At 37.2% G+C, this 23127-nt stretch overlaps 1 long non-coding RNA gene across 1 annotated transcript in view; it reads left to right on the top strand.

The window, feature by feature from the left end:
* Window positions 1-17707, top strand: part of LOC117064450 — a 42699-nt gene extending 24992 nt beyond the window's left edge. Inside the window, exons 3-4 of the long non-coding RNA XR_004429465.1 lie at window positions 9066-9169; window positions 17558-17707. This is a non-coding gene — a long non-coding RNA (uncharacterized LOC117064450). The remainder of the gene's footprint in view (window positions 1-9065; window positions 9170-17557) is intronic.
* Window positions 17708-23127: the final 5420 nt, after the last annotated feature.

Genomic DNA, 23127 nt, shown 5'->3' with positions numbered 1-23127 from the left:
CCTTGATCCCCTGATTTTGTGATCTGCCTGCCTCGGCCTCCCAAAGTGCTGGGATTACAGGCATGAGCCACTGTGGCCTGGCATTTTTTCACTTTTTAATTGCTATTCTGACTGGTGTGAGATGGCATCTCATTGTGGTATTGATTTGCATTTCTCTAGTGATCAGTGATGTTGAGCTTTTTTTCATGTTTAATGGTCACATGTATGTCTTATTGTGAGAAATACCTGTTCATGTTCTTTGCCCATTTTTTAATAGCATTGTTTGTTTTTTTCTTGCAAAATTTTAAAAAATTCTTTGTAGATGCTGAAAATGTTAGACCCTTGTCAGATGGATAGATTGCAAACATTTCTTCCCATTCTGTAAGTTTTCTGTTCATTCTGATGACAGTTTGTGTGTGTGTGTGTGCAGAAGCTCTTTAATTAGATCCCATTTGTCCATTTTCACTTTGATCGCAATTGGTTTTGGTGTCTTTATTATTAAATCTTTTCCCATGCCTATGTCCTTAATTATATTGCACCGATTTTCTTCTAGGCTTTTTATAGTTTTGAGCTTTACATTTAAGTCTTTAATGCAGCTTGAGTTGATTTTTGCATAGGGTGGGAGAAAGGGGTCCAGTTTCCATTTTCTGCATACAGCAAGCCAGTTCTCCCAGAACTATTTATTTATTTATTTATTTGAGATGAAGTCTTGCTTTTTTGCCCAGGCTGGAGTGAAGTGTCACAATCTCAGCTCACTGCAACCTCTGCCTCTTGGGTTCAAGCAATTCTCCTGCTTCAGCCTCTTGAAGCTGGGATTACAGGCACACACCACCATGCCTGGCTAACTTTTTTTGTATTTTTAGTAGAGATGGGGTTTCACCATGATGGCCAGGCAGAACTATTTATTAAATAGGGAATCCTTTCCCCCATTGCATGTCTTTTATTGTTAGGTTTGTCGAAGATCAGATGGTTATAGGTGTGCCATCTTATTTCTGGGTTCTCTATTCTGTTTTCTTGGCTTATGTTCTTGTACCAGTGTCATGCTATTTTGGTTGCTGTAGTCTTGTAGCATAGTTTGAAGCTGGGTAGTGTGATGCCTCCAGCTTGTCCTTTTTGTTTGTTTTTGTTTTGTTTTTGCTTAGAATTGTCTTTTGTTCCATATATATTTTTAAATAGTTTTTTATTTCAAATTCTGTGAAGAATATCAATGATAGTTTAATAGAACAGCATTGAATCTATAAGTGGCTTTGGGCAGTATGGCCATTTTCATTGATTCTTTCTATGCATGAGCATAGAATGATTTTCCATCTGTTTGTGTCATCTGAAATTTCTTTAAGCAGTGGCTTGTAGTTCTTTTGGAAGAGGTCCTTTACTTCCCTTGTTAGCTGTATTTCTAGGTATTTTATTCTTTTTGTGGCAATTGTGAATGGGAGTTCATTCGTGATATCTCTTCTTGCCTGTTGTTGAAAACAAGTAAAATCTGTAAGAACCATTCAGTCGAAGAGTTGTCAAAAGCTAGTTGGCCATACGTTTTTTTAAACTACATATACTTGCAAAGGAAACATTATAAATTGCATAACATTTATTTAGACACATGAAAGTGGAAGAGTTGATTTATAATAAGCACCTTATTTTATACTTATGTAATACAAAATACATCACTTACAGAAAACACACACGTTCACCTCAAATTCTGCTTAATTGTATTTCTTGATTCATAACGCCTTTCATTTTAGCAGATTGTTTAACAGTTTTTGAAATTTTAAAAAAGTGTTCCATTGAAAACTGATCATGTTTTATAAAAATAAAAAAATATATAGAATATTAAGAATGTTCACTGCCCAATAGTGTGAAAGTCAACTGCAATTGTAATTAAAATTTCATGGTTATACTTTTGTTTTAACTAGATATTGAATATTAATCTTCACATATACTGTATTCTACTAAACATTTTTATACTCATAATTTGGGAATCTTATAAAAAATATTATAATAAAACTTAAAATATTCTTTCACAATTGGGAATGAACACTAAGTGGATAAATTGGTATTGAGGCAGGATGGGGAATAAAGACAGGCTGCTGTCCTGGTAGAATTGCCCTGGATTTATGTCTCCCACGTGGCAATGTGTAATAAGACTTTCTCTTAAAAATACTATTTTGGCACTAATTCCTTAAATCTCATTTATACAACAGGGAAAAATGGATGAACATAGAATAAGGATAAATGACAACTATGGTGATAATCAGCTGGGAAAGAAAAAACAAGTTAAACCTAATTTTCTAATACTGTCTAATTGCAATTATGTTTTTTAAAAAGTGCTTAACTATATCGATATATTCTAATTAGACTAAGAAATGGAGGGAATTAATGACAGAGAATAAATGTATAGAATTTCTAGCTCTTAACTTTGATCGTGTATAAGAATCACCTGTAGGTTTTCTCTCTCTCTCTCTCTCTTGCTCTTGCTCTCTGTCTGCAAAAGAAGAGTGAAGGAGAGTAACTTAGACCCCAGGGATGATGTTATTGTTCTTTTAAAAAATCAATTTATTAAAATCTCTGGAAAATAAACTTGGAAGCTCATGTACAAAACCACATGCAAAGGAGTTACGTGTATATTTTTCTCTAACATGTAAGTTGATGCCTATTGAGAAAACGATATTTTTCTATTCATGCAGGGAGTTTATGTTTGATATTTCAACTCAATCAATTGTAATTAAATTGAGACTAATTAAAATGGGAAATCAAAAACAAGTGAATTGACAAGGTGAATCATTCCCATAAGATTAGGAAGAAATTTAAAATTGAAAGTAATTTTCTCAGGCAGAAAGAAAATTATCACCATTATAGGTCAATTACCTAAGGCATTCTTGAGTACTTTTATTGCAAGAAATAATGAACATAGGGCTCCACATTGTTAAGATTACAAAAAGGAAAAAAATGGCCAAGAAATTAATTTTAACATTTCATTCCTATAATTATGAATATAGTACATATTTATTAAACAATAATCTACCCTTAGAGATGTGCCTAAGGCATCTGTAATTGTGGCAGAATTAAAGAGCTGGTGTTATGAGTTATTTGTAATAGAAAAACATAATTTTAATTTATAGATATTTAGATATGTCTTCATCAATCATTTTTAAGTAAATATAGAGGCACGTTTCTTTGTTTTCCACTGGCCTTAAGACTAAAAATAAGGGTCCTGGTTTGTGGTTCTCTACCATGTTGAAAAATTACATGTGAGTATTTTAAGTGAAAAAAATAGTAAGCGGAGCCATATAAATTTGCCGATCTTATAAATTGAAATCGATCAAATATTACCAATTTTATTTAATTTAACCTATACTATCAAATTCAATTTGTCTAATCTCCCCCAAACGATAACAGGGGCCCAGAAGAGATTCAAATTTTTTTCTGAGGTTGACAGTAATTCAATAACAGGATGGAAATAGAAGCAGGACATTTTGACTTCTATTAAAATACTCTGGCTTATTCTACAAAATATCAAGTAAAAACTTGTTTATAAATCATATACTGGAGTGAACATCTATGAGTTTGTGTGCATAAAAAATGTGATGGAAATTTTTAGACAGCTAGTCTATTTCTATGTCAGGATACATTTTTCTTAAGCCTAAGGATATAAATTCAGGTGGGGCCACACGCCTCCTTTTTTTTTTTTTTTTTTTTTCAGAGTTTTGCTCTGTCCCCAGGCTAGAGCATGGTGGCATAATCTTGGCTCACTGCAACCTCCGCCTCCCAGGTTCAAGTGATTCTCCTGCTTCAACCTCCCAAGTAGCTACGACTACAGGCGCCTGCCACCACATCCGCCTAATTTTTTGTATTTTTGGTAGAGACGGGGTTTCGCCACATTGGCCGGGATGGTCTGGATCTCTTGACCTCCTGATCACCCACCTCCTGCCTCCCGAAGTGCTGGGATTACAGGTTTGAACCACCACGCCCGGCCACATATGCCTCCTTCTAATCAAGATATTGAAAGAAAAGGCAACTACAGGACTGGACATGGTGGCTCACGCCTTTGTAATACAAGCACTTTGAGAGGCCGAGATGGGTGGATCAGCTGAGGTCAGGAGTTCAAGACCAGCCTGGCCAACATGGCAAAACACTGTCTCTATTAAAATTCAAAAATTAGCCGGGCATGGTGGTGGGCACCTGTAGTTCCAGCTACTTGGGAGGCTTAGGCGGGAGAATCGCTTGAATCCAGGAAGCAGAGGTTGCAATGAGCCAAGATTGCACCACTGCACTCCAGCCTGGGTGACAGACCAAGACTCCTTCTTGAAAAAAAAAAGAAAAAAAGGCAACTCCTGAGGATTTCAAGTCCCATGCCTGGATCCCATTTGTCACAGTCCTAGCCAAGACTTCGATTGTGACTTTGTCCTGGGTTAGTGCAAGGCCTCCTAACTTTAGCCGCCCTCGCCAGCCTCTTTCAGGAGCAGCTTCAGCAATATGTCTAGAATGAACATTTGATCAACCTGCCCCCAACACCTACACACACTCCCTTTTAAAAATGTGCCATGCCTGGCGAACACGGTGAAACCCCGTCTCTACTAAAAAAAAAAATACAAAAAACTAGCTGGGCGAAGTGGCGGGCACCTGTAGTCCCAGCTACTCGGGAGGCGGAGGCAGGAGAATGGCATAAACCCGGGAAGCGGAGCTTGCAGTGAGCTGAGATCCGGCCACTGCACTCCAGCCTGGGTGACAGAACGAGACTCCGTCTCAAAAAAAAAAAAAAAAAAAGTGCCATGACATTCCTGTGCTGTTAGAAATAATTTTAAATTTGCTATCATGGCTTTCAAAGCCTCATTATCTTTTCATATATTAATCTCAGATTTCTAATTTTTCATTTCTGGATGCTTCCTGCTACTGTTCAGTTCCCTCACAGACACCACACAGAGTACAACAGATACAACTACACTGAACTCCTTTTTAGTTTTTCAAAATGTGTATTGTTCTCTCTCCTATCCATTGTCTGCACAATTATTCCTATTTACTTTGTACAATGTGCTTACTGCGTCCTACCTAGAATATTTGGAGCATTCAGTTGTCTGCTAAAATGACGCTTATTTCTCAGATAGCTTCTGTGACTCCTCAGTGAAATCCATGGGCTGTGTTTTCTATTGCTCCTTTAACAAATTACCACATATTTGGTGGCTTAAAACAATGTACGATCTTACAGTTTTGTAGATCAGAAGTATCATTTCTAACTTGGCTAAAATCAGGTTGTCAATAGAGATGTGTTCCTTTCTCAAGGCTGTAGGATAGAATTCATTTCCTTGGCTTTCTCAGCTTCTGGGTGCTTCCCTCATTCCTTGGCTAGTGGCCCCATTTCATCTTCAAAACCAGCAATGGATGTGGCGTTTGCTTCTCACCGTGGATGATTTCAGACTGACTCTCCTGCTTCTCTCTTTCGTTTATGAGAACCAGTTTGATTACATTGGACCCATCAGAATAATGAAGGATAATTTTTCTGTTTATAGATCAGCTCGTTAGCAAAATTATTTTCATCTGCAAACTTATTTTCCCTTTGTCATATGAGATAACATATTCCTCAGTTTCAGGAATGAGAACATGGATACTTTGTCCACTACAGGCTGCTAACAACACTGCACTTTCATGACTGTTTACATCTAAGGTATCAGAATCCCCTCCCACTCACTATAAGCCAATTTAATTGGAATTAGCCAATTTTATTTATCATTTTAGCCTTGTTCTGAGTACATTGTGTCTTACATAATGTAAAATCACACTTAATAATTAAACACACATTGTAAATAAAAAGCTGAGAAATACTGGGAATATTCCAGAAAGACATTGAGTGCCTGCAACTGTGACTAAGAGACATATTATTTCCTAGAGAATTTTAGATTCTAGAGCTTATTCCTGGCTTCCTTATTTTATACTAGGGCTAACTTCTTTGTTATCATTATTTTGCCTTTATCCAAATTATTTTATCCAAAACCACAATGCTTTGAAATATGTTTCTTCTTTTCACTCTTCTGACTTGCTACTGGTTTTGATTCCCCTTTGCCCTCCATTTTTTGTTCGTTTATTGTGTTTCAATAGAGTAGGAACTGAGAGCAAAGAGTGACAAGACTAAGTGCTCAGAGCAGGTAAAGGATAAGTACAGCGGGAAGGAAAGACACACTGGGGGCCTCTGATTACTGTTCTATATTCAAGTACAGTTTTCGCTGGGAGTCTATAGGTCCCCCCATCCACAGATTCAACCAACTATGGATTGGAAGTATTTTTTAAAAACACAATAAAAATTATGACACAATAATACAAAGATAATAATACTTAAAAATACAGTGTAACTATTTATATGGCATTTACATTGAATTACATATTATAAATAATCTTGAGATGATTTGAAGTATACCGGAGGATGAGCAATGGTTATATGCAAATGCTGTGCCATTTTATGTCAGGAATTTGAGTTTCCATGGATTTGGATTATCACTTGGGTTCTGTAACCAATCCCGTGTATGTGAAAGGATGACTATGTTCTACTTGTGATTTTATTATTTTCAGATTTGTGTTGGTATCTCATTTTACAATAGAAATTTTTGATGAAACTTTTGTAAAGGCACATATGTATTGACATTTTTTTCTTTAAGGTTATCGTGTTGTGCCCAGTATTTTTTTTTAATTTTATTTTGTTCGTTTAATTTAAATTTGTACTTATCACTATCATATCCATTACCAACGTAGAATTTATTTCCCGAAGATGACAATGATGAATTTAGATTCATGCAGTTCATATATAATCTGAACAGAACTGTGTCCACAAATTTACCGAGACAATAGCAACTGTATTCACATCTCTCGTATGATTTTAGTCGTTTCTTTTAGGCCATTAAATTTGTCACACATGGTTAATTTAGCTTTAACTTCACCACAAAATAGTATTAGTGGAATAAACATGGTATAATGTATTTTAAGCTCCTCATGACACAGGGAGGACATGGTATAATGTATTTTAAGCTCCTCACGCCACAGGGAGGACATGGTATAATGTATTTTAAGCTCCTCATGCCTTACTTATACTGACTAACACATTAATAGTGTTCATTCATTTTATTCGATTTATATGAATGCTCTTGTGGCCACAGAAAGGCTGAGGAAGAAATCTGATATGTTTGATACACATTATCTGTACTTGCTAAGATTCAACTACATGATACTGCAAATTTTGATATATAAATTAATGTCATATAGCTCCAATTAATAAATAATTATTTAAACTTCAAGAAATATATAAGGCACATCATATAAACAATAGAACACAACATTTTATGATACTGAACTTTGTGAAATTCTAATTTTATGGGATATCACCTTTTACTTACTCAATTAATACATTTACTTCCCTCCCAAAATTATATATAGTCATCGTGACCAAAGACACTATATATTAGGCAATTAAATTTTCCCAAGCAATTTACCTTATTTCTTACACTAGCTCAGTCAACAGTGCTATTACTGATATTTTGAAACTAAATAAACTGTAGTTTATTTATATTATACTATTAAAGGTCATACATTAGTAAGTGTCTGATTTTGGATTTAAACCTAGAAATATTTTATTTCATAAATCGCAATTAAAATAATTAAGCCATAGAGAGCGTTTCTAGATATCAAGACTTTTTCAGAATTGCAGCTTTTTAAGTAACACTCCTCTTTAAAAAACAAAAACAAAACCTATTCGTGTTTTAAGTTTTGCAATAAATGACATGTAAGTTTTGCAATAACTGACATTATGTATCAAAATACGTAGATTTTATCAACAATGTTTGAATTTCCTTTTCTCTGAAATTAAGGGTTTTTTTTTTGTTTTGTTTTGTTTTTGAGACAGAGTCTCACTTTGTCACCCAGGCTGGAGGGCAGTGGCGTGATCTCAGCTCACTGCAACCCTCCACCTCTCAGGTTCAAGCAATTCTCCTTTCTCAGCCTCCCGAGTAGCTGGGATTACAGGTGTCCACCACTATGCCCAGATAATTTTTGTATTTTTAGTAGAGACGGGGTATCATCTTATTGGTCAGGCTGGTCTCGAACTCCTGACCTCAGGTAATCCACCTGCCTCGGCCGCCCAAAGTGCTGGGATTACAGGCATGAGTCACCACACCCGGCCGAGATTCTTAACGTAATATGTGTGTGTGTGAGAAAGATAGTGAGGGAGGTTGTTGGGAGAGGGTTTTGTGTGCTTGTATTTTCTTGCCCTGCATCCATTTTCTGTTTTAGTAATAGCTACTTTCTTTCAAAAAACCATCCCTCTTCATGCTCATATATATAGTCCAAATGGGACTGAAGCCCTGCTCATTCTTGCTACGGAGGTGGGCTCATGGCCTTGCACTGGTCTGTTTATTTTACAACCTAGCCATGGTACTTAGTTTCGGGATGGGTCTGGGACTACACTTAATCCAGTGAGAATGAGTTGCATGAAATTTAATTAAATTTGGGTAAAAGTATTTTCTTTATTGTGATTGTAAGATACATAGATTTGAGTTGTGAGACCACATAGATAGTGCCTAAGAGTGAATACTACATGGAAGTAGAGGAGGAAAATCAAACACTGTTTGAGCCTTTGGGTCCAGGCATTTTTGAACATAACTAACTTGCTTTTATATTTTCATGTCTCAGTAAATTTATTTGCTTAAGCCATATAATCTGATTTGTCAGAAACTGTTTTATTCTATTGCAGATTTGTTTATTGTATTGCAATCTCTAACTAGCTTAATCATACAGAAATATATTACAGATTATTAAGTTTTAGAATTTATGGAATAGAGAAGCAAAAAACTTTGAGTCTCCCCATCAGGAAAAGTGACTATACTATATCATTGTCCAACTTGCAACCTCCATGGTGATGGGAACTGTGTACTAGAAACTCCACTGTGGCATCCCCAGAAAAAACATATGTTACTACTGCTCTACTTGAAAAGAGATGGCCTCTTCCCAGATGAATGTTATCTCACATTGCTCGATTTTGCATTTATATCTTGTGTGTCTACTCTGAGGATCTTAGCTTTGAGAAAATATTGGAAATGTTTTTCTTTCTTTTCCAGACTCTATGGCACAAAGAGGCACTACAGAAAATCCTAAAGTTTATTCTGAGTGAAGCAATGCACAATTGGCCAAACTGGCAACTGAAAGGATCCTGAATGATAAGGTAGTGTGACCATCAACATTTCTCCAACTTACCTTATTAGCTCAATGTGACACTCTGAGAATTATCATATTTCAATTCTACATTGGTGCAGAAAATCTTAGCATGTTGTTACCTGATTTTCAGTAACTTATGAAACTTATGACATTTTTCTTTTTTGAGATAGAGTTTCAGTCTTTTTGCCCAGGCTAGAGTGCAATGGTGGGGTCTTGGCTCACTGCAACTTCAGCCTCTGGGGATCAAGCGATTATCCTGCCTCAGCCTGCCGAGTAGCTGGGATTACAGGTGACCAACACCATACTTGGCTAGCTTTTGTATTTTTAATAGAAACTGGGTTTCACTATGTTAGCCAGGCTGGTCTCGAACTCCTGGTCTCAAGTGATCCACAGGCCTCGGCCTCCCAAAGTGCTGAGATTACAGGCATGAGCCACCGCGCCCAGAGCCAAAGCTTATGACATTTTTATAACTCATCAGGGACATCTCAAGACATAATCAGCTAAAATACTATCCACTGGTGGCCAAGCACAGTGACTCATGCTCATAATCCCAGCACTTTGAAAGAAAAAAGAGTGTGGATTGCTTGATGACAGGAGTTTGAGATCAGCCTGGTCAACATGGAGAAACCACTTCTCTACTAAATATACCAAAATTAACCAGGAGTGGTGGTGCACATCTGTAGTCTCAGCTACTTGGGAGGCTGAGGCACAAGAATCTCTCGAACCCAAGAGGCAGAGGTTGCAGTGAGTTAAGACTGTGCCACTGTTCTACAGCCTGAGCAATACAGCAAGACTGTGTCTTAAGAAAATATCTATTGGCTTACCTAAGAATGTAGAATCACTAGTGGCTTTATGTTTCTTAAGATAAACTCTGGAAGAGCCATTCTAGCCTTCAGTTCATTTCTTTCCATTCCTCAGAATACATGCGCCCAAACAATCCATAATTACCCAGTGTAGACTTAGGCAAGGTTTGTGTGCCTTTCTCAACCACACACAAATTCTCAAAGGAATAAAGCATGTGGTATCTCTATTAAATATTACAAAGTGTCAAAATTACAGAGTATAACTATGTAATTTGTGAAACATATGCTCTGTTTCTATGTTTTCATTAAAATTATAAAATCAGAATTTCTTATTATGGTATGAAATATAAACACTCACTTGGAATAAGTTGCTAGCACAATCTGGATAGGAGCTGCTGTGGTTTTCGTGGTTAGAGGATGTATTAGTTTGTTTTCATGCTGCTGACAGAGACATGCCCAAGACTGGACAATTTACAAAAGAAAGAAGTTTAATGGACTTACAGTTCTACGTGGCTGAGAAGGCCTCACAATCATGGCAGAAGGTGAAAGGCACATCTTACATGGCAACAGACAAGAGAAAAGAGAGCTTGTGCGGGGTAACTCCCATTTTTAAAACCATCGGACCTTGTGTGACTTGTTCACTATCATGAGAACAGCACAGGAAAGACTTGCTGCCATGTTTCCATTACCTCCCATAACACATGGGAATTTCAGTTGAGATATGGGTGGGGACACAGCCAAATTATATAATTCCACTCCTGGCCCTCCTAAATCTCATGTCCTCACATTTCAAAATCATTCATGTCTTCCCAACATCCCCCCAAAGTCTTAACACATTTCAGCATTAACTCAAAAGTCCGTAGTCCATAGTTTCATCTCAGACAAGGCAAGAACCTTCCACCTATAAGCCTGTGAAATCAAAGGCAAGTTAGTTGCTTCCTAGACACAATGCGGGTACAGAGGTTGGGTAACTATAGCCATTCCAAATGTGAGAAATTGTCCATAACAAAGGGGCTGCAGTCCCCATGCAAGTCCAAAATCCACCTGGACTGTCAAATCTTAAAGTTGCAAAATGATCTCCTTTGACTCCATATCTCACATCCAGGTCATGCTGATGCAAGTGGTGGGCTCCCACAGCCTTGGGAAGCGCCACCTCTTTGGCTTTGCAGGGTATGACTTCCCTCCTGGCTGCTCTCATGGGGCGGTGCTGAGTGTGTGCAGCTTTTCCACATGCACAGTGCAAGCTGTCAGTGGATCTATAATTCTGGGGTCTGGAGGATGGTGGCCCTCTTCTCACAGCTCCACTAGGTAGTGCCCCAGTAGGGACTCTGTGTGGGGACTCTGACCCCTCATTTCCCTTCTTCACTGACCTAGCAGAAGTTCTCCATGAGGGCCCTGCCCCTGCAGCAAACTTCTGCCTGGATATCAATGCATTTCCAAACATTCTCTGAAATCTAGGTAGAGGTTCTCAAACCTCAATTCTTGACTTCTGTGCACCTGTAGGCTCAACACCTTGTGGAAGCTGCCAAGGCTTGGGGCATGCACCATTTGAATCCATGGCCCTAATTGTACCTTGGCCCCTTTTAGTCATGGCAGGAGTGTGTGGGATGCAGCACACCAAATCCCTAGGGTGCACATAGCATGGGGACCCTGGACCCAACCCATGAATCAATTTTTTCCTCCTAGGCCTCCAGGCCTGTGATGGGAGTGTCTGCCATGAAGACCTCTGACATGCCTTGGAGACATTTTCTCCAGTGTCTTGGGGATTAACATTCAGCTCCTCGTTACTTATGCAAATTTCTGTAGCTGGCTTGAGTTTCTCCTCAGAAAATGGAATTTTCTCTCTATTGCATTGTCAGGCTACAAATTGTTCAAACCTCTATGCTCTGATTCCCTTATAAAACTGAATGCCTTTAACATCTACCAAATCATCTATTTAATGCTTTGTTGCTTGGAAGTTTGTTCTGTGAGATACCCTAAATCATCTCTCTCAAGTGCAAAGTTCCACAAATCTTTAGGGCAGAGGCAAAATGCCGCCAGTCTCTTTGCTACAACATAACAAGAGTCACTTTTGCTCCAGTTCCCAACAAATGTTTTTGATAAATCTTAGGAGGTTTAGAATGATAAGTGCAGAATAGATTGTCACTTATGATTTTACTGAATACAAATATTACATAGTAGTCTTATAATGGGTAAACAGAAAAAAATGTTTTCCACAACTTGATTTATTAACATACTCTGATGATTTAGAGTATATTTATACATATACATGTAAATCTTATACAATACATGTACAAAACTTATAGAAACCATCAAATTATTTTTAATAATTGTGTTCGTATTTTATAATATACTTGGATTATTTAATGTAAAAATTGAATGTTTTTATTTTTCCATTTAAAGGAAGAATAAGTGAATTAAAATTTAGTTAAATAAAATGTTTAACAAGCTGGATAATTTATAGTAGTGAATGGGTTATACTGATACAGATAACGAATTAGTCACATGCATTTAATTTTTTTTTTTTTTTTTTGAGACGAAGTCTCTCTCTGTTGCCCAGGCTGGAGTGCAGTGTCGTGATCTTGGCTCACTGCAAGCTCTGCCTCACGAGTTCACGCCATTCTCCTGTCTCAGCCTCTCAAGTAACTGGGACTACAGGTGCCTGCCACCGCAGGCTACTTTTTGTATTTTTAGTAGAGACGGGGTTTCACCATGGTCTCTGTCTCCTGACCTCGTGATCCACCCACCTCAGCCTCCCAAAGTGCTGGGATTGCAAGTGTGAGCCACCGCACCCTGCCTCATTTAAAATTTTAATGTTTTGGCCAGGCGCGGTGGCTCAAGCCTGTAATCCCAGCACTTTGGGAGGCCGAGACGGGCGGATCACGAGGTCAGGAGATCGAGACCATCCTGGCTAACACGGTGAAACCCCGTCTCTACTAAAAAAAATACAAAAATCTAGCCGGGCGAGGTGGCGGGCGCCTGTAGTCCCAGCTACTCGGGAGGCTGAGGCAGGAGAATGGCATAAACCCGGGAGGCGGAGCTTGCAGTGAGCTGAGATCCAGCCACCGCACTCCAGCCTGGGCGACAGAGCGAGACTCCATCTCAAAAAAAAAAAAAAAATTTTAATGTTTTTAATTTATTTTACATTAGCTGTGCATTGTATATAATATTTATTTATTTAATTCACTATAGGCTTGAAGGCATACAAATTTTATATATGCTTAAATAAACAATATATGAGATATTCTGCAATGATAACATAATGTTGATTTTCTCATATGTGTCCTGGTTATTTAATCCACTAACAAAACTAAGATAAAATCATAGGTAACTTTATTTCTGTAGTAGTTTAAAAACACAATTAAGCATATATGGAATAAATTTTCTTTTAAAACTGTTGCAGCAATTTCTGGCCACTAAAGAGAAGGCTTTTGTTATTTTTATTCATGCTTGTACCATTCGACATTCATTAATAGCATTTGTTTAAATACGTTTATTACAGAACTCCTCTATTTCAATCCAGGCTCCATGCCAGGTATTGGAATACAATAATGGGCAAGGCAGAAGAGTTTACCTGGTAGCGGGGGAGGAAGATGACCATCTTTGCCCCAGAATAACTGTATAGTAATGTAGACAGGAAGTAACATGCAAATATATCTTGAAAGAAAACAACATTATCTCTGTGATTGATACATGAAGTAGTCATCTCAATATGATCAATTATGTTTGGAAAGATAAATTCACTCAAAAATATAAGAATGGCCTTTTAGTCTCAGTTCTCTTATTCTATCTAGCCTTTGTGTAATCTTGAAAGTGGCACAGCCTTTTGTGGTATTTTTCTGAGTTGTAAAATGTGGAGAAAGATTATTCACATCTCAAAATTACTCTCAGGATTAAATGAAACAATTTGCATAAGATATTGGTCTGCAGTACAGTATTTCAAATAACTCAAGCACACGCATACATATTTGTGTTATATATATATATATATATATATGAAAAAGGCAGATAAAGTCATAATTTAGGTGATAAAAAAATTATGAAAATACTAAATGATCAATTTGATGGTAGATTAAAATCTGAACACTGAATGTGTTATGGTGCAATATTTGGTTAATCTTTTCCTTAGAATTTGGAATTTAACATTTTTATTCTTCACCACAGTGAGAATAAATGAGAAAATGAAATCTCAGGGGAACTTCTTTGATTTCCTGCTTCAGATCTTTTCTCTGTGTTAGGGATCTATATTGCATAGTCTTCCTTTGATCTCTATCTGAAAAGGCCATGGAAAACAGGTAGAAACTTTGGTATGAAAAGTGCTATATGGACACACACCAAAGTTTAAAGAAGAGTATAATAAAGATATTCCAGGTATATTACAATAGTTGTCCAATTAATATTTTAAAAGACTAATAATAGGTCTCCTTATATATTCATCCTCTCCCATTATACATTGGTATTAGATTTATAATTATGTAAGATTTAGCCCAAAGATTAAAGGTCAAAAGTAGATATAGAAAGCATCTAATGGAGAATATTAGATACCAATATTTCAAAATAGCCTTTAACAATGATAGAAAAATGAAATAATCCTATGTAAAATGGATCAAAATTAGAAACACAAATTCCACAGAAAATGATGCAAATATCCAACTGACATATAAAAAGTCTTTATTTAATTAGGGAAAAGCTTATCAAAAATGCTACAATATCAATGAATAGTTTGGAAAATCAAACAATGTAATTGTATCCAATGCCTGTTAAAGCAGGGCACATGGGAGTCCTGGTACGTTACTGGTGGAACTGTAAAATGCTATAGTGTTTAGAAACATTATCCAGAAGCATATTTTTAAATTCAATTAAATGTGCTTATTATATGCTCAAGCAAGTAATATTACTTTTGGAAAATTATTCTGCAGAAATAAATTTAACTGCAAACATAGAATAAACACAAAAACACAAATGCACCATATTTCATGATAATTAAAAACTAGAATTCTCACATATAGGAAAATTATTGAAACGTATTATATAACCATATAATGATTAATATCAGTAAAATATGGGTTAATTTTTAAAAAATAGTTACTACATGCCTCCTGTTTTCAATAGACCCACTATTTGGGGTCTTGATTATATAATAATGATTAAAATAAGTGGTTGAACTGTAAGGCTGTACCAATACTGGCTACTGTGAGAGCATGAAATATCTCATTGCCACAGTCATAGGGGGATTCACGCCTACTTTCAGGCTGTGCTCCAATGACCTCCACTAGGTGCTCATGAGAAAGAATGAAGCTGGGGGCAGGTTGTGAGATTGGAAACAGTTGCTTCCACAGAGCAGTACTGGAGAAGGGGAGCAGCTGCTACTGTAGAAAGAAGGAGAAAGTCTTGTTTACGTCATGTTTCTTGCAAGGAGCAAAAGCTTTAAACTGCTGGGACAGGAGCAACAATATTGTTATTCCGAGAGAACAGGATAATTTTTGCTATAGCTGGAGACAAAGGAAAAGAAAAAAGTTCTCTACTCCTGGGAAAGGGAAAAAAATCTGCCAAGAGAATCAGAAGCCTCTTAGTGATACGAAAGTGGCAGAAACCCTGATGAAACCCCACATCTGAGACTTAGTAACACAGGATCTGCCTAAGATTGAGACTAAAACTGGACGTCAGAGAAAATTCACCTTCTTCAACCCCCACCAGGTTAGTCAGCACTAATTAACAAACAATAGCAATCTATAGCTGTGGGGGGGAAAAAAGAGAATGGAATGATGCCCTCTAGGTACAAGCACATAATGAAGACCTAAATCTAAGCATAGAGCAAGAAAATCCTTTGGAAAACCACAGCCCACATTAAGCACATGGTGACACTGAAAATATTTGAAGGTAATGATTCAAGGAAGACAAAGACAAAATCCCAAACCTGCTCAACTTCTGAGTAGTGGGACAAAATAACTGGGATTCATATATTCAAGTTGCTAGGAGGGCAACACACATAAACACATGAGAAATTTCAGAACAGAGATGGAAAGTATAAGGAAAAGAAAAATTGAAATGTGAAATATAAAATTCATGGTACCATCACAGTAAAAAATACCACAATTTATCAACATGTAAATCTGCAAAACTAGGAATTATCTTCTATTTTCATCCTTACCAATTTAGATCTCAAATCTGTCCAAGTGTTTCCATTTATATGACCAAAACCTTGGTAACCAGTTACTATTATTTTTTGCCTAAACCAAGAGTCAAGAAACATTTTCTAGAAAGATACATACAATAAATATTTAGGCTTACTGGATCATTGGATCTTTGTGGCAACAATTTAATTCTGCCATTAGACTGAAAAAAGCAGTCATATACACAAAAGTGAGGATGGCTACTTCTACAGTTTGAATGTGCCCCCCAAAATTCTTAATTTGGAAATTTTGTTGCCATTGTGGCAGTTGTAAGAGATGGAGCTTATTGCAGGCTATTAGTTTCTAAGGACCTCATCTTCCTAAATGGGCAAATGCCATTTTTTCAAAACTGGGTCTGTTATCTTGGGAGTTGATCGTCTTTTCATCTCTGCTTCACGTACTCTTGCCCTCTCTCATTCTCTCTCACCTGTCCATTTTCTGCCCCTCCACTATGGGTTGACCCTTACCATTTGCTAACACCAAATGGTAAGAAACTCTTGGACTTCTCAGCACCCAAAAGCACTGGCCAAACAAACTTCTGTTATTTATAGATTGCCTACTCTGTAGTGTTCTGTTATAGCAGCAGAAAACAGGCTGAGATGGCTACATTTCAATATAATATTATTTACACAGTCAGTGTGTCAGATTTAAGCTACAGACCATCACTGGTGACCCTTGACCTAAGCTAAAATGTCCTGTAATGTGTGCCCCACAGAACTGCAGATCTTTATTTATAAAATATAAATCTGATACTGTCCTTTTCTCAATTGAAATACATCAGTGGTTTTTCATATATACTATAGTGGACAAAATAAAGCTTCTTCAATTTCTACCTATATTTCCAATTTACTATGATTTTGTATATCACTGTATTAAAGAAACTGTCTTTGTACAACTAAATCCAAATGTGGTCTCCCTAGGTATTCTATTTCTCAGAAAAATGCTTCCCACATAATGCACAGCACAACCCATCACACTATTATCATTTGTTTATTTCTCTCTATTTTTATTTTCACCATTCTAAGGCAGGGTGCAAGAGTGGAGGGATTAGGACTACCTGTACATCCCTGGCATCTTCAGTTTCAAATACATGCTCAGTGAACATTTGTTGAATGCATGAGCGCATGAATGAACTTCACAGAATAAGAGATGACAAGTTGAGTGTCATGACATGCTAGGGACTGACAACTAGATGATAGATCTTCAAATCTCTCACACAAACAAATGTGACTTGGGGTAAAGCTCTCAGAGCTATCATCAGTTTAGAAAACATTTGCTCTATCCTTGTCACATACATTGTTTCACTTTTTTTGAGAAAAAAATACTGGAGTAAACTTCAGACTGTTACAATGATGCAAGATTTTAAGCATTTGTTTTTTGATCTGTTGTATTTTTCTCTTCATTTCTCATGTAATTAAGGATTTTAAATGCCATTTTGGCACAAGATGTCAGAGCACACGCGTGGTGAAGAGGAATCTGTGTCAGGAAGAAGGTGGAAGAGATATGACATTGGTTAAACAGAGAATAGATGAAATAAGAAAATAAGTTGAAAAAATAAAACAAAACCAGGTGACAAATTTCTCAAAGCCAGAGAAAGGATTAAAAGTATGGAATAGAATTAAACAGGTATGAAGCCTGATAATTAAACTGGATGTACCAGTAATGAAATCATGGAATCTAAAAAAAAAAAAAATCAATGTAAATGTGTATGTATACATATATGGAGAGAGAGACAGAGAAACGGACAGACAGGGGGAGGGGCCAAGTAACTGGTACAAGTGATACCCTAATCGCAATGAGGACACTGAGTCCCCAGATCTTGGTTCTCAATAACATGCCCCATTGAAAAGAATGAGGGCTGATTCTGGGGCTGGCACAGAAAAATTACAAGATGATCCTGGAATATATATTGTTAAAAATCAAGACAATGTTAAAGGATAATAAGGTCATCCTGAAAGATTAAATTGTTGTCAGTTTGAGAATTTAATTAATTAATGGGAAAACTGATTACTGCTCATTGAATCAAAGAGAAAAACATGAGCCCATGTTGTTATAAATAAATAAATGCATATATTGAAAGATTAATTAGAAACATAGTTTCAAAATAGACTCCTCTAAAATACCTAAGAATGGTAAATTTATAGAGCGTTTCTTTCTTTACAGTAGAGAAGCCTACCTAGCTCTATCTTAATCAAGTCATCAATGTAAATATCATCAGGACAAATCAAAAACATGCATCACCTGAGAGCATGTAAAGAGAGCACAGCATCTCTTTGTCATATTTTCACTAAACATGCATACCTTGAGTCTAACCGTGAGAAAACAGAAGACAAATACAAGGTGACGGATATACTATAAAGTAACAGGCTTATAATCATCAAAGTCTGAGGGTCACATATGTCAAAACAGAAGGTAGAAGATGTTCTATATTGAAAGAGTATAAACATGTCAACTGTATGGAATGTATCACTGTAAAGTGGATCAGTTGCTAGGAAGGACATTATTGAGATAGTCACTGAAACTTAAATAGGGTCTAGGGAGTCAACGGTAGTAATGTATTAATGTTGGTTTTCTATTTTCTTTAATTTTTTTTTGGAGTCAGAGTCTCACTCTATCCCAGGTTGGAGTGCAATGTCGCCTAGGTTGGTGCTATCTCGGCTCACTACAACCTCAACCTTCCAGGTTCAAATGATTCTCCTGCCTCTGAGTAGCTGTGATTGTATGTGTAAGTCATCATACCTGGGTAGTTTTTGTATTTTTAGTAGAGATGAGGTGCCACCATGTTAACCAGTCTGGTCTCAAACTCCGGATCTTACATGATCCACTTGCCTCGGCTTCACAAAATGCTGGGATTACAGGCATGAACCACTATGCCTGGCCTTAATGTTGGTTTTCTGATATTACTGGTTGTATTGTGGTCATTCAGTGTAGAAATTTTACTTGTGGAAAATACCAACTAAAGTTGGGTAATGGGTCTTTATGGTGGCAACCCACACTTAAATGGTTCCAGGGGAAAATGTCTTTGTATTGTACTTACCTTTTCCCTAAATTAGTGGTTGATTCAATCTTTTAAAATCATCAAAGTATATAAAAGTCAAAAGATAATAAAAAAGATTAATGAATTTGGCAGAAATTCTGTGGTATAAATTTCTTTACAGGGGTTTCATTCAAAAGTGATGCAGAGCAAAATAACTTTAATTTGTCTAAGGGCACAGGATGGTGGGCTGTTCTCATATTATATGACACAGGAGAGTTTGTAATGAGGATGGAGGAGCTTGTACTCATCTGTAATGTAGAACAAATTCCATGGTTTAGTTTTGACTTCAAGCAACATAAAACGGATGTTTTAGTCCATTTTCATACTACTGATAAAGACATAACTAAGACTGGGAAGAAAAGGAGGTTTAATTGGACTTACAGTTCCACATGTCTGGGGAGGCCTCAGAATCATGGTGGGAGGCAAAACGCACTTCTTTCATGGTGGTAGCAAGAGAATAAAATGAAGAAGAAGCAAAAGTGGAAATCCATGATAAACCCATCAACTCTCATGAGACTTGTTCACTCTCAGGAGAATAGGGTGGGAAAGACCGGTCCGATGATTCAATTACCGACACCCCACCCCCGCCCCGGGTCCCTCGTACAACACGAGGGAATTCTGGGAGGCACAAAATAGTTTAAATTTGGGTGAGGACACAGTCAAACCATACAATGGATTTTATCACCTTACACTTTCTACTGCTTATAATTTCCAAATATTTCAATACTTTGTGTTTATTTAATATATATTTGAATTTTAAAAACTGGTATAATAAATTTATCCAATGTAATTTAAGAGATATGTGCTTTAAAAATCTCAAAAGTGACTATTTTTAAAAGGCAAGTTTGTATTGCTTCTAAAAGATGGTTCATATATTAAAATTATCATAATCAAGATTAATACATTCTATTTATATGTTCACATGTCAGTGTGACTAGTATTAACATTTTGACATATGATTATATTATTCTGTCATAGTTAAATCTGTAATAATTTCAATATATTTAGAGTAAATTTTATTATTTTTGAAGGAACCATTTTACTTGAAATATTAAAATGAAGAGAAAAACATGATCCAATATGAAGAAATTTGCTCAATATTTTGTGACTGAAGCAATAACTTTCCCAATATAATGTATATATTTTTATAATTCTGTCTTAAAATTATCTGATCACCTAAACAAAAAGCAAAACCAGTGATTTTAAGATTTTTATTAAACTTAAAATTTGATTAAAAGAATTTCAGAAAATAATAGGGTGCATGAAAATATAGCAATATGAAATAACATATATGAGGCATATAAATGTAAATGGAGTACAAAGAAAAAATTGTCATTTTGTCTCTTTAAAAAGGCTTGGGTTTAGTCTCTTCTTTCTACTCCTATTATGTATGACAAGGCTTACCTGATCATGGATAGTCACATGTTTAGCTAAGTCTCTGAGCAGTCCACATTTGGGCATAAATTGTATATATGGAAGCCAGTTGTGGTGGTTTATCCCTGTAATCCTAGTGCTTTGGGTGGCTGTTGCAAGAGGATTGCTTGAGGCTAGGAGTTCTAAACCAGTCTGGGCAACATGGTGAGACCCCATCTCTATAAAAATTTAAAAAATAGCTAGACTTGATGGCACACCTGTATTCCTAGCTCCTTGGGAGGCTTAAGGGGGGAAGATCTCCTGAGCCCAAGAGTTCAAGGCTGCAGGGAGCTTTGATTGTGCCACCACACTCCAGCCGGAGTAACAGAGCAAGACTCTGTGTCAAAGAAAATAATAATAATATAATTAGAGATATAATATTTTCTGTATATTCTTACATGTAAATTTGTCAATGTAATCATTACTCGAGTCATTTATGGAGGTGACATGGTTTGGCTCTGTGTCCCCACCAAAATCTCATTTCAAATTATAATCCCCATGTATTGAGAGAGGGACCTGGTGGAAGGTGATTGGATCATGGAGGCAGTTTCCTCTATGATATTCTCCTGATAGTGAGTGAGTTCTCATGAGATCTGATGGTTTAACAGTGGAACTCTGTTCTTTGCTCGCTCTCTTCTCCTGCCATATTAGATGTGCCTTGCTTCCGCTTTACCTTCTGCCGTGATTGTAAGTTTTCTGAGGCCTCCCCAGTTATGCAGAACTGTGAGTTAATTAAACCTCTTTTCTTTTAAAATTACCCAGTCTCAGGTAGTTCCTCATAGCAGTGCGAAAATGGACTAATATAAGGTATTGGTACTGAGGTAGTAGGGCATTGCAATAAAAATACCTGAAAATGTGAAAGTGACTTTGGAATTGGGTAACCAGCACAGGCTGGGACAGTTTAGAGGGCTCAGAAAAAGACAGAAAGATGAAGGAAAGTTTGGAACTTCCTAGAAACTTGTTGAATGGCTTTGACCAAAATACTGGTAGTGATACGGACAATAAAATCCAGGCTGAAGTGGTCTCAGATAGAGATAAAGAACTTGTTAGGAACTAGAGTACAGGTGACTGACTCTTGCCATGCCTTAGCAAAGAGACTAGCAGCATTTTCCCCCTTCCCTAGAGATCTGGGGAACTTTGAACTTAAGAGATATGATTCAGCCAGCATATCTCACATAAAAAAATTTAAAAGCAACAAAGCATTCAGAATGTGACCTGACTTTTTCTAAAAGCATACAGTCACATGTGTTCAAAAAGAGATTGTTTGAAATTGGAGCTTACGCTTAAAAGAGAATTAGAGCATAAAGGTTTGGAAAATTTGCAGCTTGACCATGTGGTAGGAAAGAAAAAAACACTTCTGGGGAGGAAATCAAGGCTGCAGAAATTTCCATAAATAACAAGAAAAAAATGGTAATAGCCAAGACAATGGGGAAAATGTCTTCTGAGTTTTTCAGAGATCTTCCAGGAACCTTCTCCCATCATAGGCCCAGAGGTCTAGGAGGAAAAAATAAATGGTTTCACGGGCCAGGCTCTGGTTGCTCTCTGTAATCTTGGGACAAGGCACCCTGCATCTCACTGCTCCAACTCTAGTAGTGGCCAAAAGGGGCCAAGGTACAGCTCAGGCTGTTGGTTCAGTGAATGCAAGGCTTGGTGGCTCCCATGTGCTGTTAGCCCTGTGGGTGTCCAGAAGATGAGAGTTGATTTTTGGGAGAGTCTGCCTAGATTTCAGAGGATGTATGAAATGCCTGGGTGTCCAGGCAGAAGTCTGCTGCAAGGATGGTGCCCTCATGGAGAACCTCTCCAAGAGAAATGCAGAGGGGGAAATGTGGGGTTGGAGTCCCCATTGGGGCACTGCCCAGTGAAGCTCTGAGAAGAGAGCCACCATCCTCTAGACCTCAGAATGGCAGATTCACTGACAGCTAGCACCATGTGTCTGGAAAAGCCACAGGCACTCAATGTCAGCCCAAGAAAGCAACTGTGGGAGTTGTACTCTGAAGAGTAAAAATAATCTTCTTTGACTTATTTCTCACAAAGACAGAGCTGTCCAAGATGTTGGGAGCCCACCTCTCACATTAGTGTCCCCTGGATGTGAGACTTAGAGTCAAAGAGAATTTTTTTGGAACTTTAAGATTTAATGAATGCTCTATTGGTTTCAGACTTGCATGGGGCCTATGGCCTCTTTGTTTTAGCCAAGTTCTCACATTTGGAACAAGAGCATTTACTCAATGTTTGTACTCTCATTTTGTCTTGAAAGTAACTAACTTGTTTTTGATTTTACAGGCTCATAGGGGGAAGGGACGTGCCTTGTCTCAAATTAGACTTTGGACTTGGACTTTTGAGTTAATCATGGAATGAGTTAAAACTTTGGGGAACTGTTGTGAAGGCACTAGAAGTTTTGAAATGTGAAAAGGACAGGAGATTTGGGAGGGGGCAGGGGCAGAATTATATGATTTGACTCTGTGTTTCCACCCAAATCTCGTCTTGATTTGCAATCCTCACATGTTGAGAGTGAGACCTGGTGGGAGGTGATTAGATCATG

Source organism: Trachypithecus francoisi, unplaced genomic scaffold (genome assembly GCF_009764315.1).
Source record: "Trachypithecus francoisi isolate TF-2019V2 unplaced genomic scaffold, Tfra_2.0 Lachesis_group2, whole genome shotgun sequence".
Classification (NCBI taxonomy): domain Eukaryota; kingdom Metazoa; phylum Chordata; class Mammalia; order Primates; family Cercopithecidae; genus Trachypithecus; species Trachypithecus francoisi.
The sequence above is the reverse complement of the archived record's forward strand: the minus strand, read 5'-3'. Positions and strand labels throughout refer to the sequence as shown.